Below are 14260 nucleotides of genomic sequence, written 5' to 3'. Positions count from 1 at the left end.
TTATTTGTGACGATTTTCACCAAACAAAAATTGTTACTACGTACTTCTCAATGTTAGATTTTTTTTTTTTTGGAATTAATTATTTGACTTATTAAAAAATCTAAACAAATATAGTTAGTGGACATATGCCCCTTGTTTATCGGATTTCATCTTGAGTTCATAATTATTTCATTTATTATTGTATGTCTTGTGAACTGTTTGGGTCAAAATTTGTATTTAACTCAAATAGTTGAATTTGTGCCGAGGTTAACTACAGCTGATAGTAACTTGATTTAAGTAAAAGGATTAAGATAAGTAATTTCTTAGTTATTGATAAAGAATAGATAAATAAAAGGGAAGAGTAAACTTATTCCAATATTGATGAACAACAATAGCGTAGCTCTTAATCTTCAAGAGTGAATGAAAGCTTGATGACCAAAGAATAAAAGTGACAACAAGCAAGAAATAATGATAATAGTGTATTTTCTCAATCAAACTTGGCCCCCTCTATCAATGAAAATCCTATTTATAGGTATATGATTCTATCTGGTGCTCTTTCCGTTGTATGCTTGTAACGACAATCATTAATTGATGATTGTCATTTAATTTCCTTGATTCTGACCGTTAATAACCGTTTCAGTTGTTACTGCATTAATTCCATTTAATGCTCAATAAAGAGGGTTTTATCTGTTGTTCTCGTTGATGTTCACTGTTGACTCAATCTGATGCCTCTCCGTAAAGGCTATGCTCGGCATTACCATCTAATATCTATTCTTCATTAAATAAATTGATACATGTCAACTGCACGTTGATCCACGTGTTAAGTACATTTTTTACCCATACACATAGGCCCCCAATTTTTCGGGTTCATCACAAAGATGTTCCCGAGAAATTGTCTTGCCATTTTTCCTCAATCCTCTCTAATCTATATATTTGAATCTTTCTTTCCGTGGAAGAAGAGACGTCGTAACTGACGGCAGATCATGGCCCACTAGTGTGATGAATATGTGGCATAATCACAGAAGTTGAAAGGACTCGCATTAAATGATGAAGTCAGACGTGGGCCACGTGGCTGTATCCGTGCCCTTTGTTTTCTCGCCATTTCCCAAGGTAATGATGGCGGCTTTACATTTTCTACAAAAGTCCAAATTTCACTTTTTTCTACTGTCTCATCTCAAACTTTTCGCACCAAAGTTCTTCAGTTTTTAATCTTCTTTACTTCCTTTTCTTCTTTGTTTCCCTTAATCATGTCTTCTCCTCCATCTTCTCAAAGCAATTTTCCAGAAAGACCGTTATTGTGTATGCTTTTCCTCCTCATATAGGTGCTGAAAAACCTAAAAATAGAATACCTCCTAAGAAATTGATGGGCGATGCTATTGGTGCTGCATCTACTGGGTCTTCTTCTTTATCTGCTAGTACTGGTGTTGTTGAAGTTGGAAAGATAAATCTCCCTCCTGTGGATGGTGTACTCCCCAAGCATCCTTCTCATACTACTGACTTGAAGATAAACGAATATGAATCTGATAGTGACAGAATGACAATGATGTCAGGGATTAAGTCCCACATTACTGAAGATTTTATCCCTTCTGTAATTGAAAGGTGTCATTAGGCGGAACACCATGTGGAGATTCTTGTTCCTGAATCGGAGAGGTCTGCTACTTCTCATTTACCTGGGTTTTCCACAGTGTATCTTTACCCCTTTACTATTGGATTTAATTTACCGTTAACTTCATTGATTAATCAATTATGCCGTCGTCTCCAAGTTTGTGTTGCGCAACTTACACCCGGAGTCTGGCATTTAATTCAATTATATCAATACGTTGCTCGTCTTGCCTATGTACAGCTTACCTTGGATCATATTTTATATTTGAACTCCCTTCGTTTTGTAAAGGGTTCTATGATAATGTTTAGGGCCAGGGGCCAGAATAAATTGTTCGAGGACCCTGAAGATAGCCACGACCGTCAATGGTTCAATAATTTTGTGTTTATTCCTACTCACCAATTAGTGAGTAGTGACGCCGGGTCTTTCCCGGAGAAGTGGAATGCGAGAGCATTTAATCCCGAGTTAAATTGTCACGACCCGTCTAGGGGCCGTGACGAGTACCCGATACTTGTACCGAGCACCCCTTGTCTATCGTTTTACCTTTACCTCTTAGCAAGCCATGTAAACAGAGCCATTTTTTTTTTTTGAACATTAACATTAGCGGCGTCATTCTGAACATAGACTAATAAACTTCGTTATCACTTATACATCAACATTAGCATGCCAAAACACCATATATCTAACTGTACTTAACTGACTGTACATAACTGTCTACGAGCCTCTAGACGTAGTACACTTATACATAGAAAGGGCCGGGTGCTGCCGTGCCCGAATATACATACACAAAATAGTACCGCAGAAGTGAGGCTCCGGAACAACTGGAGCGCTGTCAACACTGCTGGTAAGGCTCCTAAGGATCAAATCCGCCTGTCTGCTGACCTGCGCGGCATGAAACGCAGCGTCCACAAGAAGGGACGTCAGTACGAATAGTGTACCGAGTATGTAAGGCATGAAAGATAACACTAGCAGTAACATAATGTATAATTAATAATGTCATGGAGTCACAGAATATAGAAGATAGAACGTATCTCATGTCATATATTATCATCTCGTATCATATCGTATTATATCTTATCTTGTCTTGTCGTAGTATATCACGTCATAGTATATCGTGTCATAGAGTGTCAGGCTATAGTATATCATAACATAGTACCTCATATCGTAGCATGGCATGTTATAGCATGTCGTGTCATAGCATAGCGTGTCATAGCATGTCTTACCATAGCATAGCATATCATAGCGTATCATAGCATAACATAGCTTGTCATATCATGTCCTGTCGTAGCAGATCATAGCATATCATGTCATAGTATAGCTTACCATAGCATATCTTATCATAGCATGTTTGGTCATGACATGGTAGGTCATATCATAGCGCCGATCAATGCCGGCTCACCCACATAGCGCCGATATACACCGGCTCACCCATATATCCCGCGTCCGGGCACCCCGCGTCCGGGATGATAAGCCAGCTGATCAGGTAGCAATGAAACATGTTTCCCTTCCCATTCCCCCATGTATCCCTTCCCCCCAACCCAGGTTCATATACATAGCTTGCATACATATACATGTCTTATATACATTTACTTATCTTATATACTTATACATATCTTATATACATATACATGTTATATATATATATATATATATATATATATATATATATATATATACATGTCTTATATACATAGACATGTTTTCTATATGTATATATCCTATAAGCACACAAGGGAGCCCAAGGAAAAATCATAGAGCCATCGGAGCGGCGTAAGGCCGGTGACCTCCGATTACATTATGGAATACTCGTGATCGCTCTTGTCTCACCTCGAAGGGACGAATATTTTGAGGTGAGATGGTCAATGGAGAATAGTATTAAAGTAAACGTAGAATGAAATTGTGGGCATCATAGATGACAGTTCATAGACTTTGAAATCTTTAGAAAATAAAGTCATAGCTAGGAAATATAAATAAGATTCAAAAATTAATTTATCATTTTCATATTTACATAAGATACTTAGCTTAGTTATCTTGGTCATAGAGTCGTTCCGGTAGCACGTATCATAGGCATATCCTCTTATCTAACGTCATTGTTATCATTACCGTCATGGAAGGGTCCTCGTTGGAGAAGTCATAGTACTTATCATTTGGTAACGAAATCGGGATCAAAAGTTCCCTTTGGATTCACTTCTAATAAGTCGCAACACTGTAAGGAAAAATCCGAGAGTAGCGGGCCCACCTCGGGCCGGATGGGGTGGCGTATGTTATTTACATATATTACGTGTTAAGTCATTACTTGTGAGGGTTCTAGGGTAATCGGGTCCCACTCGTGCAAGTTCTAAGGGTTTAAGAGGTCTTTCCATCATTTGCACACTTTCTAGTTCAATTCTATTGAACAAAAAGTGGAAAACTTTAGGTGCGGATTCCGGGGACTAGGGTTGTCCCCGAGGCTCGTACTCGACTTATTACAGCTAAGACATGCCATAGAAGGGAGGGTGAAGCCTTACATACCTCTTTCCGCTCCTTTTGATATTCCAAATTCACGTCGCAATCTCGTCAAAATCTGCAAATTGGTCATGTTTACCAAAACTCTTATTAGGGTACTTAGAGTTAGAATCTTAAGGAAACATTTGGCTACCGAAATTTCGGCAGCACTTTCCCTATAAATACTCCATCCCACCAAGTTCAACTTGGCTAATTTCAATCAACAACAATCCCGGGAATTCAAACCCGGCCAAAATATCAACCACAATTCCAACAACAACAATACTAACAACTTCCATATTCAATCAACTTACTACTTCTTTCAAAAACTTTCTAACTTTAATGAAAACAATAACAACCTCATAATCTATATTCCAACAACATCATACTAAAAAAAATTGACTCATTCTATTCCATTTTTTCACCATAACCACACGGCCAACACCAACATACACACTACAACTTCTCAAAATTCATTCAACTTCCATTTTCCACATATCATTCACAACAATAACAACCAAACACTAATTAAAATAATTGAAGCATGACTCCTACACATATATACATACACACGGCCATGTACTATATTTCTCTCCTTCATGAATTTCATCCATTTTAGCATACTACAACACATATAAACCATATATAACACATAAAACAAGATCAAAACTCACCTTTCTTCTTCAACTTCTCACTTGACTACAACTTGACAACTTGTATGATTTTGAATCTTTCTTGCTCCAACAACAACTCCACCTTGTTAATCACCCTTTACTTGGTAGAAAATGATTTTTGAAGAATTTTTATCAATTTTCTTGTTGGTTTTTGATCTTGGCCGAAATGGCCTTCAAGTTTTTCTCCTCCTTTTCTTGTTCTTACTTTCTTGAAAGTTCTAGAGAGTTTGATGAAAAAGATGACTTGGTCATCTCTTTATTTTCTCATTAACCTTGATGTGGGCTTAATCCCACACCAAATGGACGGCCAAACAAGGCCCAAACCTTAGCCCACTTATTTTTTTTGATTGTTTTGGGCCAACTCGGTTTGGTCCCGAGTTGGGCCTAGCCCACTGACCTTTTGACCTTAAAACGTCCATATCTCCTTGTACCGACGTCACCTGGGGACCCACGACCTATGGTTGGAAAGCTAATTCAATTATCTACAACTTCTATTTCTTGGTACTTTTCCAAATTCCAAACTTATAATACCGTTTTTTCCCCTTGAAGTCAGATCACCCGAAAACGTTTTCTTAAAAATATTCGTTTGGAAGACTTCCACTTTGATTTGGCCCAAGGGTCCTTTTGAGTTGTGTTTAACTTCTCATATGTGATTCATATGAATTTTCAGATGTCCCAAAAAAATCTCGATGTGTGGGTCCCACCTCAGCAATTAATCTGACGTTCAAAAATACGGGATATAACAAAAATATTTCGGGGAATATTCGTGAATTTACAGAAATAAAGATCCGATTCTCGGCGAGGGCAAGAACTTGGGAATCAATGACAATGCAACGGGGCATTCGCACTTTGGATGATTTCGGAAAAAATAAAGTTATTTATTTTTATTAATCTTTTTTTCATGATCACAATTATCTTCATAGTTTTTATTTCGTCAGGTCGTTCCGGTAAAAAGAGGTTATCGTCAAGAGCCTTGATTGTCCAAATGATGACGACTCGGTATTGGATAACATCCGTTCCATTGTCAGAAGAAGGTCGAGTGCGGAGGCTGAAGGTTCAAAGGATGTTGGTAAACCTGTTCTTAAGAAGAGAAGATTGAAGAAGCCATCTTCTTCTAGACCTTCCGTGGTTGGGAAAATTGAAGGTAGTGTCATACCCCATTTTAACCGGGTTAAAGTAGAGTACAACATATTGGTGATTCCTATTTTTTGTTTATTTTAAGGAGTCGCCACCTAATTATTTATGGTGAATTAGGACACCTAAAGTTTATTAAAGTTATTTTTTAAAAGTTAAATCTGTTTTAAATTCTACGAAACCAAATGATTCTAGGTAAGGGTTCAATTAATCTAGAGGGAAGGTATTAGGCATCCTCTAAATTCCATTAATAATGGTTAATCCGACCGGACTTATGATTAGTTAGGCTAAGTGTAAATATAGTGTTGTAGGAAAGAACGTAGCTTTGTAAATATGGTAAAATTATAGATAAACATGTAAGAATGTTATTTAAAATAGGACTTGTAGAAAAATAATAATTTGAATAAAAGAGTACTTCTAATGCTATTTCGAAAATACGACTTCTAAATGTTGTTAAGACTTTAAACGAAAGTATAATAGTGTTGTTTAAAATAATACTTGTAGAGGAGATTCAAACAAGTGTGAATTTTAAGTAAAGATTATATTGTATGAATATTACGATGTAGAAAAATCTAGACTTATTTTTGTAAATAGGATGTAAAAAGGGAGTGAATTTCTTTCTCTTTTTATTAACTTTTACTTAACCATATTCAACTAAAAAAATGTGTACAATTGGATGAAACTAAAGAGAATGTTTATATTATATACTTAAATTTATATTTACGTGTTAGTGACATTTTGAATTTTTTTTTTAAGATAGTAAGCGTAAATCATGATTACCTTAACTCAATATATAGTCGTGCTATTTTTTAAAATCAATTATTCTAATAATAGAAAGAATAACATTATAGATACTATAAGTAGTTTTAACATAAAAGAAAAACGAAACCTATGGAACTAATTCTTGTTGTCTCCTTAAATTAACTACCCATTACTAATACTAAACTCCACTAATTTTACTAGGCGTCTAAATTAACTAACAAAGTGTCAATCATACAATAAGAGTTAAATGCATAAGAAAAAAAAATGGAGGAGTAAAGTGATTTAAATGGGCTCAGCCCATTTAGGAATGCTGTTGTCCGCTACTGTTGGGCTTCGGCCCAGCAAATTTTCTTCATATATTGATGCGGGCTATTTCTGTCTGTTGGGCTTTGGCCCAGATTTTTTTTTGTTTGGCTGTTGATTGGGCTGACACAGGAGGAGTTACGTTGGGCTTTTAGCCCAACGCCAAATGCAGAAGGAGACGAGTCCGAGGGATTCGTATGCGATAGTCATGCATAGAAACGAAAGAAAAAGGATTAGCATTTAATCAATGGATAAAGTTAAACATGTAAAATATAAATTCAAAATAGTTCAGATATGGTGCTCATGATTAAAGTTTTCCAACACATGGGGGAGTTTGAAATATCCACAACAGAATATCCCTTTGGTTTAAAATGGCAAAAAAAAAAAAAAAAAATTGAAAACCAAACTGAAGGACCTGAATCATGATTCCTATTATACATTTATACGCAAAATAGCTTCAACAGACTATCAACAATCCCAGCAGACAAGTTAACTATTTTATCATCAATTCTAGTGTCTTATTGTACTCAAATAGAACCAAACATAATAATCTAATAAACTGCTGCTCAGTAAGGATAAGAGAAAAAAAAATACTCTGCAGTCTCATTTCGGAATAAACAAGTACTAGAACCAGTGCATTGTATGCGTGTGATGACCAGTGCATTCTTGAGAACTTTCTCCAAGTTAGCAACAAAATAAAGGTGAGATGAACAGATATCTAACTAGTAGGCAGACTTAAATGCTAGCACAACTACTAAATCCTGTAGATCATTCATCAAAGCATGAATCAAATGAATTATCATGTAATAGTTTTTAGCATGTCAACTAAGGTGTGGAAATCCACATCCAAGCTAATCTGTATTTGGGAGAAAAAGGATCACTTCATTTCAACAGATTCAAGCAACTTGTCCTATCTAGACATAGCCTATACAAACAACATACTTAGTTATTCCTTTACTAAACAAATGAAGCACAACAACATAAGTGCAAACAGATGTTTCATTAGGAATAGATGTGAATCAGTTTTTAGGCTGAAAAACAGCTAGCATGTTTTAAAGGAAAATGCTGGTTTTGTTAATTCCCTTTAGAACTCGACAGATGTTATATAAAGTAATACCAAATGAGAAAAATTTCACTTTATCAAAGGAATTTGCATATAACACAAAGCAAAATGATATTTGTTTCAAACATAGGGGACTGATTCATCATACTTTATTTGATACAGTTCACATATACACACCATGTTTTAGTTTACAGTTTCCATTTTTGAACTTAGAACAGGCTTTTGATTTTGAATCTAGACTTTAACTCTTTACATAAGAAACGAGAACTTATCGAAATGCCAAACCATAAAATCATATAAGGGAAGCTAACAGTTTCGATGCTCAATATGTAATGTCAGCCTTAACTCCCTGCTGGACTGTTTTTACCGTCTTCTAACAACAAGAATGAACAATGCTAATTAAGCCTAATATTTTGACTATGACTCTGTGCGCTCTATTCTTCTATAAGAACCAAATTCAAATTTAAATTAAGCATTTTGTTTAAACTGAATCATTTATCAAGGAACCAACATTTATTCCCCACTGATTTAGATATTCTAATCCTCCAATTTGTCTCCTAGTTTTCAGTTCCTTTTAGACCTTTATAACATACCAAGGAAGAGAGCGAGCACTTAACTAATTTTATACAAACACAAGAAGGCAAGTCAAAAAGGAGCTGGAGTGTTATGCCTAAAATAAGAAGGAAACAGTAGGCATGGGGGGGTATAAACGAACAAAGCAAAATCAGATTTACTCAACACAGACTAGACATCTCCAAATGACTATGAGTCTTAGAATAAATAAAAGGCGTCGGCATATCGTCAAGGCGAAATAGCTCATTCCATACAAACCAGAATATAACCCCTAAGCATGGTTTCTAGCACAGTGTCTACACTTAATCTTCAGTTGAGGGCACGACTGCTATTTACATCCGAACACCATCTGATTTAGAGTTTTTAAAAACAGTAGATAACCACATGATTTAATCCAGACGACACAGGTATCAAACTAAAGGAATGCTCGACTTCTATTCTCACCATACATAACAGATGTCAAAAATCAACACAAGCATCAGATATACGACATTAACATATTCCAAAGGCATGATTTTACACTAGAGAACTCTAATTCATGATTTTATTCCAAACGAACAGATTCATTACGCACTACCAATAAAAAGAAAACAGAGGAAAAATTAAAGCTTCAAGAATCACCGACCTTTTGTGGGTGCAGTGAACTGAGGTCGTCGGGGTCTCGAATCTACTCTCATATTAACAGATTCGCAACTCGAGTCAATAATTAAAGTACTTCCGTCGTAGTTAAAATTCTTGTTGAGCAACGACGAAAGTTAATCAAATCGTCAAGAAACTTATTTTTCGTCACAAATCTTGTATTTTCAACAAAAAGTATTTTCTCATTTTTTAACAAAATCAAGAACAGAATTTCTGTTTTACTCGGTTCTTTTGCTCCTCAACAATCCCCTCTGTTCTCAGACCCAATCCCTCCTCTCGAACCCTTTTTTTTTTCAACCATTCAACTTCGACCCATTTATAGGGTTTTGTTTGTGTTAAAGTGGAGAGAGGAGCGTGGGAGAGAGGCGAACGGCGTGGGGAACAAGAGGAAGTGGGGAGCAGAGGCGTGGTGGAAGTGGCAGGGAGCAGGTGTGGGGAGAACGTGAGGAGAGAGAGAGGTGAGTGGAGAGGAACTTGGGCGTGGGGGACAACAGAGTATGGAGGTGCAGAGAGAGATGAAGGAGGATAGACGAAAGAGAGGTGAGCGGCGTGAGAGGGTTGAAGAGAGAGGGAGGAAGATAGGGATTAGGGTAAAAAAAATTAAGGGAATTGGGCCGGTTAGGGTCGGGTAGTAGAGTTGGGCTGGATCGGGTAAATGACGGTGGATAATGGGCTGGTCGAATTAATATAAATGTGGGTTGGGTATTAAAATGTGGGTTGTTTATTTGGACAGGAAAATAATATTGTATTTGTATTTTGGGCCATTAATTTGGCTGAAAATTGTTGATCCTTCCTCCTCTATTTAGTTAGTTTTTGGGCTTCTAATTTAATAATTAGTACAATATATACTATGTGGAGACAATTAATAATTAATATGTAGAAAAATAAAGATTTTACAAAGTGTTGTCTTGTAATTAATTTCACGATTCCGAACCCGAAAATGAAACGATGACGAACATTTAAAATTTGTGATAAAGTAATGCTCGTAATGTTGAAAATAAAAAGTAGCGCAAATAATAGTAATAAAAGATAGAATAGTGAAAAATAAATATTTAGCTCGTCAGTAAATTTAAAAATCCCGAGTAAATAAAATTAAATAAAGGAGGGACAAAATTGAGTGTCAACAGGTAGGCTTAGCATTAAAAGCTCAGATTCCGAATATGAAACGCCTTTAATTTTGAGGAAAAGAAGAATAACTAACCTTTCTCTTATTGATGTGGTAAATGTCTCAGAGGCATCCCCGACAAAGGATCTTGAAGATCTACCTAGCATCCCCGAAATGCCTTCTCGAGAAGAAGATTTATCGGCTACTCTTCCTGAGGTGATGATCATTGATGATGTTTCTGAAGTTCCTCTCCAAGACACATTTATTGATGCTAATATAACCAAGGCCGATGTTGACTATTCCCAAATTTAATACCTCTAGGGATGAGGTTGACGGTTCTCCTAAAGTTGATACCCTTCCATGCGATATTGCAACTTTCTCAGGTCAACCTTCTGATTATGCAGAAAGAAAAAGACCTGTTCATGAGAATTACATAAAGCTGATATTGGTGATGAAGCTCTCCGGGCTGATGATCCTGCAGTAAAGTGGATGCAGTCTTTTGTTCCTCTTACTGTTAATCATACCCGATCTTTCAGTCTATTTGATGAGACAAATTTATTGGCTAATCCTCATGTGATGAGTACTTTTGCCAATAACTTCCTAGGGCTAAAAGAACACGCCGTTCTAAAAGACATGCCCTCATACCAGATGAACATGATTGCTTTAGGGCTTATGATCCAGGTATTTTTCTTTTCAATCTCTTCTATAATTTTTTTCTCCATCATGTTTTCCTAACTTGTTATAAATTTTTGATGATTTTCTTGCAGGCTTAGACTTATTTGGCGGGAGATCTGGAGCGTTCTGAGGGTGAATCAAAGCTCATTGATAAACTCAATGAAGACAATGTGGCTCTAACTTAGGAGTTGTCAGCTTTGAATGCGAAGCAATCTAACTTTGATACGGAATTGAGTGAAGCCAAGGCAAAAGCTGATGAATATAAAGTAGAGTTGGAACGTCTTCGAGATCAGGTATCTGACTTCTCGAAACTGAAAGACGAGATCTCTGAGAAGGATACGACCATCGGTAATTTAAGGGTGAAACTTATACAGATGGAAGCCAAATTTGAAAAAGCAAATGAGGAAATCCATAATCTCCGAGATAAATTGTCTTCTTGGGATACCGAATTCGTCGAGCTTGATGCAAAATTTCAGTCATTACAAGTTAAGAGCATTCAAGATTCTGGAGATCTAACTAGAGATTTGATTGACTTAAATCAAAGTAAGAGGGACATTGTCGCGATTGAGGAGAAGTACACCGAAAAAAGACCTCGAGATGAAAGCTTCGTTGGAGAATAAAAATAGATTTATTACTACAATTTTGAGAAAAACAAAAGATGTGCAAGGGCGTGGGAAGAAACTTATGCACCGGAAAGATGAGTATAAATAGAAGGTTAAACAGTTGGAAGAAATTCATGCCTTGGAAAAGCAAAAAGCTGTTAACGTGGTTGTCCTTAAGACTTGTTTCAATTTTCTAAAAGGGCTTGATCTTTCCTCATTTGATCATGTTGATGCTTTTCCTACTGCTGAGCAAAAGTTAAAGGATGCTCGTGATCTTCTTGGTGACATGTTCGGAGATGATAATGCTGAAGAGGATGACGAAGAGGAGGCAGAGGAGGAGAGCGATTCCGGGGATGCAAATGATGATTTGCTTTTTGAAAAGAAAGTTCCATCTGATGATGATCATACTTAGATCACTGCATTGGCTCTTGTATTTCTCTCCCCTTCTATGTTTGATTGTTTCTCTGCTCCGATTGGCGATTATTTTGTAATAGTTTTGTTTTGTGTAGATTTTACAATGAATGAAGCTTTTCATATTTTCCTTTTTTATGATAAATCTCTTGTAAGATTTCTTTGGTTAGAATCTTTCCCGGGTGATCAATCCGTTCTAGAATTCCGACCTCGGAATACTTGTAAGAAGATTTGTAATTTTGCCTCAAAAATATATTCGGGAAGATGGTTTAGACATCTGACTCATTACGAATAAATTCCTTCACTCACAATGCCGAAGAATAGAGATTTGTTTTTAATGAGAGATGTACTCTACCTAATCACAAAGTAATTTTGAAATAGAAAAGGCAAAAATACCTTAAGTCGTTAATGATTTGGGTGAGCGGAGCTTAGTTATGCCCGACATCACCCAATGTTCGGAGATAAAGTTTTCCTTCCCAGATAGTATATCATTGATGTGATTATGTTAGCTTTTAGTTTACGTTTTTTTTTTAGTCGGAATTCAAAAAAACGTAATGCTAAATGATTTGGGGATACCCACAAGATTGGAATCTGAATGGGCATCTTTGCAATTAAATTGCGATATTCCTTCATAATGAATAAATTTTGTAATGATTGTATTTAATGTTTTTGTCGTTATTTCGCAATTATTACACAAAATGTTGTCATCTGCGTATATAGTCTATTCTTCTTCTTCGGCGAAACGTTTATGTTCCCGTGTACTTTGGCGGGAAACTAGGATATAATTATGACTGATAAGACAATTTAGTTTTCCGATGATCCTCTTCGATTCACGTAACGTCTCATAATTAGCCATAAAAGCTGCTTTTTATCGGAACTGTCAATCCCAACTCTTCATATTCTTCCTTTGAATTTATATAAGGACATGAGTCATTAACCAAATATTTCACAGTCTTCTTTCCTTTTATAAGTTGCTTAAAGCACGAATTACTCTCTGCAATCTTTTCATATCTTTTCTGCGAACATGTCTTCTTCTTCTGATAAAAATCCTTCAAAAATTTCATCAAATCCTTTTGAATCAGAGACTTTAGCTAATGCTTTCCTTCCCACTCGTTGCGACTACTCCAATGATTTTGATGTTTTCCATCATTCTTCTCCTATAGAGAATAACCGGTTAATAAACCGGCCGGTTTCTGGTCTAAAAACTAAAACCGGCCACCGGTTCCGATTTACCGGTTTTAAACTGGAAACCGGACCGGTCCGGTTTGAAACGTTAGAAAATCCTTTTTTATTTTTTTTATTTTTTGTATATATATATATATATATATATATATATATATATATATATTATAGTATTTATTAGTATATTGTAGGTATATTTACATATGTTATATAAGTTTATAGGTAAAGTTTATATATTTACTGACTAACAGCATATACGTGTGTATATATATATATTATAACTCAAGTTATTTATTTTTTTCTAAGTTTATAAATTAAGTATATTTATATTATAAGTATATTCTTAGTATATTTTAGTTATTTTTCAAGTATATAACTTTCTAGTTTTTAATTTAAATAGATGTATATTATAAGTATATTCTTAGTATATTTTAGGGATATTCCTAACTTAATATAAGTAAAAATATGAACACAAGTAAATAGAAGAAAGCTCAATGAGTCATATATTTTATTCATTCATGATAACATTTATTTGCAAGTTGTAATTTTTTTTAACTTGCAAATAATACATAAGTTGCAAAGAAATAGTAGAATAATAAAATCAAAAGGTGTCAATCATTTAGCTAATATCCGCCATATCATATTCGGTCATGGAGATATCTTCAAAGTCTTTCATTTGGTCCACTCCACTTGCTATCAAATCTTCAATCTCTTCCTCTTCGCCTTCCACCGCTTCTAAGTTTTACTTGCGTCGCTCTGATCTAATCTAATTGCGAATGCACACTAGTACTTGCAAGCTAAATCCGGATAATGAGTGTCTATGGTCTCCAATTTGTTGTCTTCCTTGGATAAATGCACTCTGCGAAGCCACGGTTGATATTTTAACCGTAAGAATATCTCTAGCCATTCTTGAAAGTATCGGATGACTTGCCTTGTATCTCTTCCACCATGCTAAGACATCCAAATCATCTAGTTCCTTGATATCCACATTTTACTGCATCAAATAAAGGTGATATTCATCAAAGCTTGCATTATAAGAAGGAGTTGGATGTGAATGTAAAACTTTTTAATGCG

Source organism: Lycium barbarum, chromosome 11 (genome assembly GCF_019175385.1).
Source record: "Lycium barbarum isolate Lr01 chromosome 11, ASM1917538v2, whole genome shotgun sequence".
NCBI classification, from domain to species: domain Eukaryota; kingdom Viridiplantae; phylum Streptophyta; class Magnoliopsida; order Solanales; family Solanaceae; genus Lycium; species Lycium barbarum.
This window is presented reverse-complemented; position numbering follows the sequence as displayed.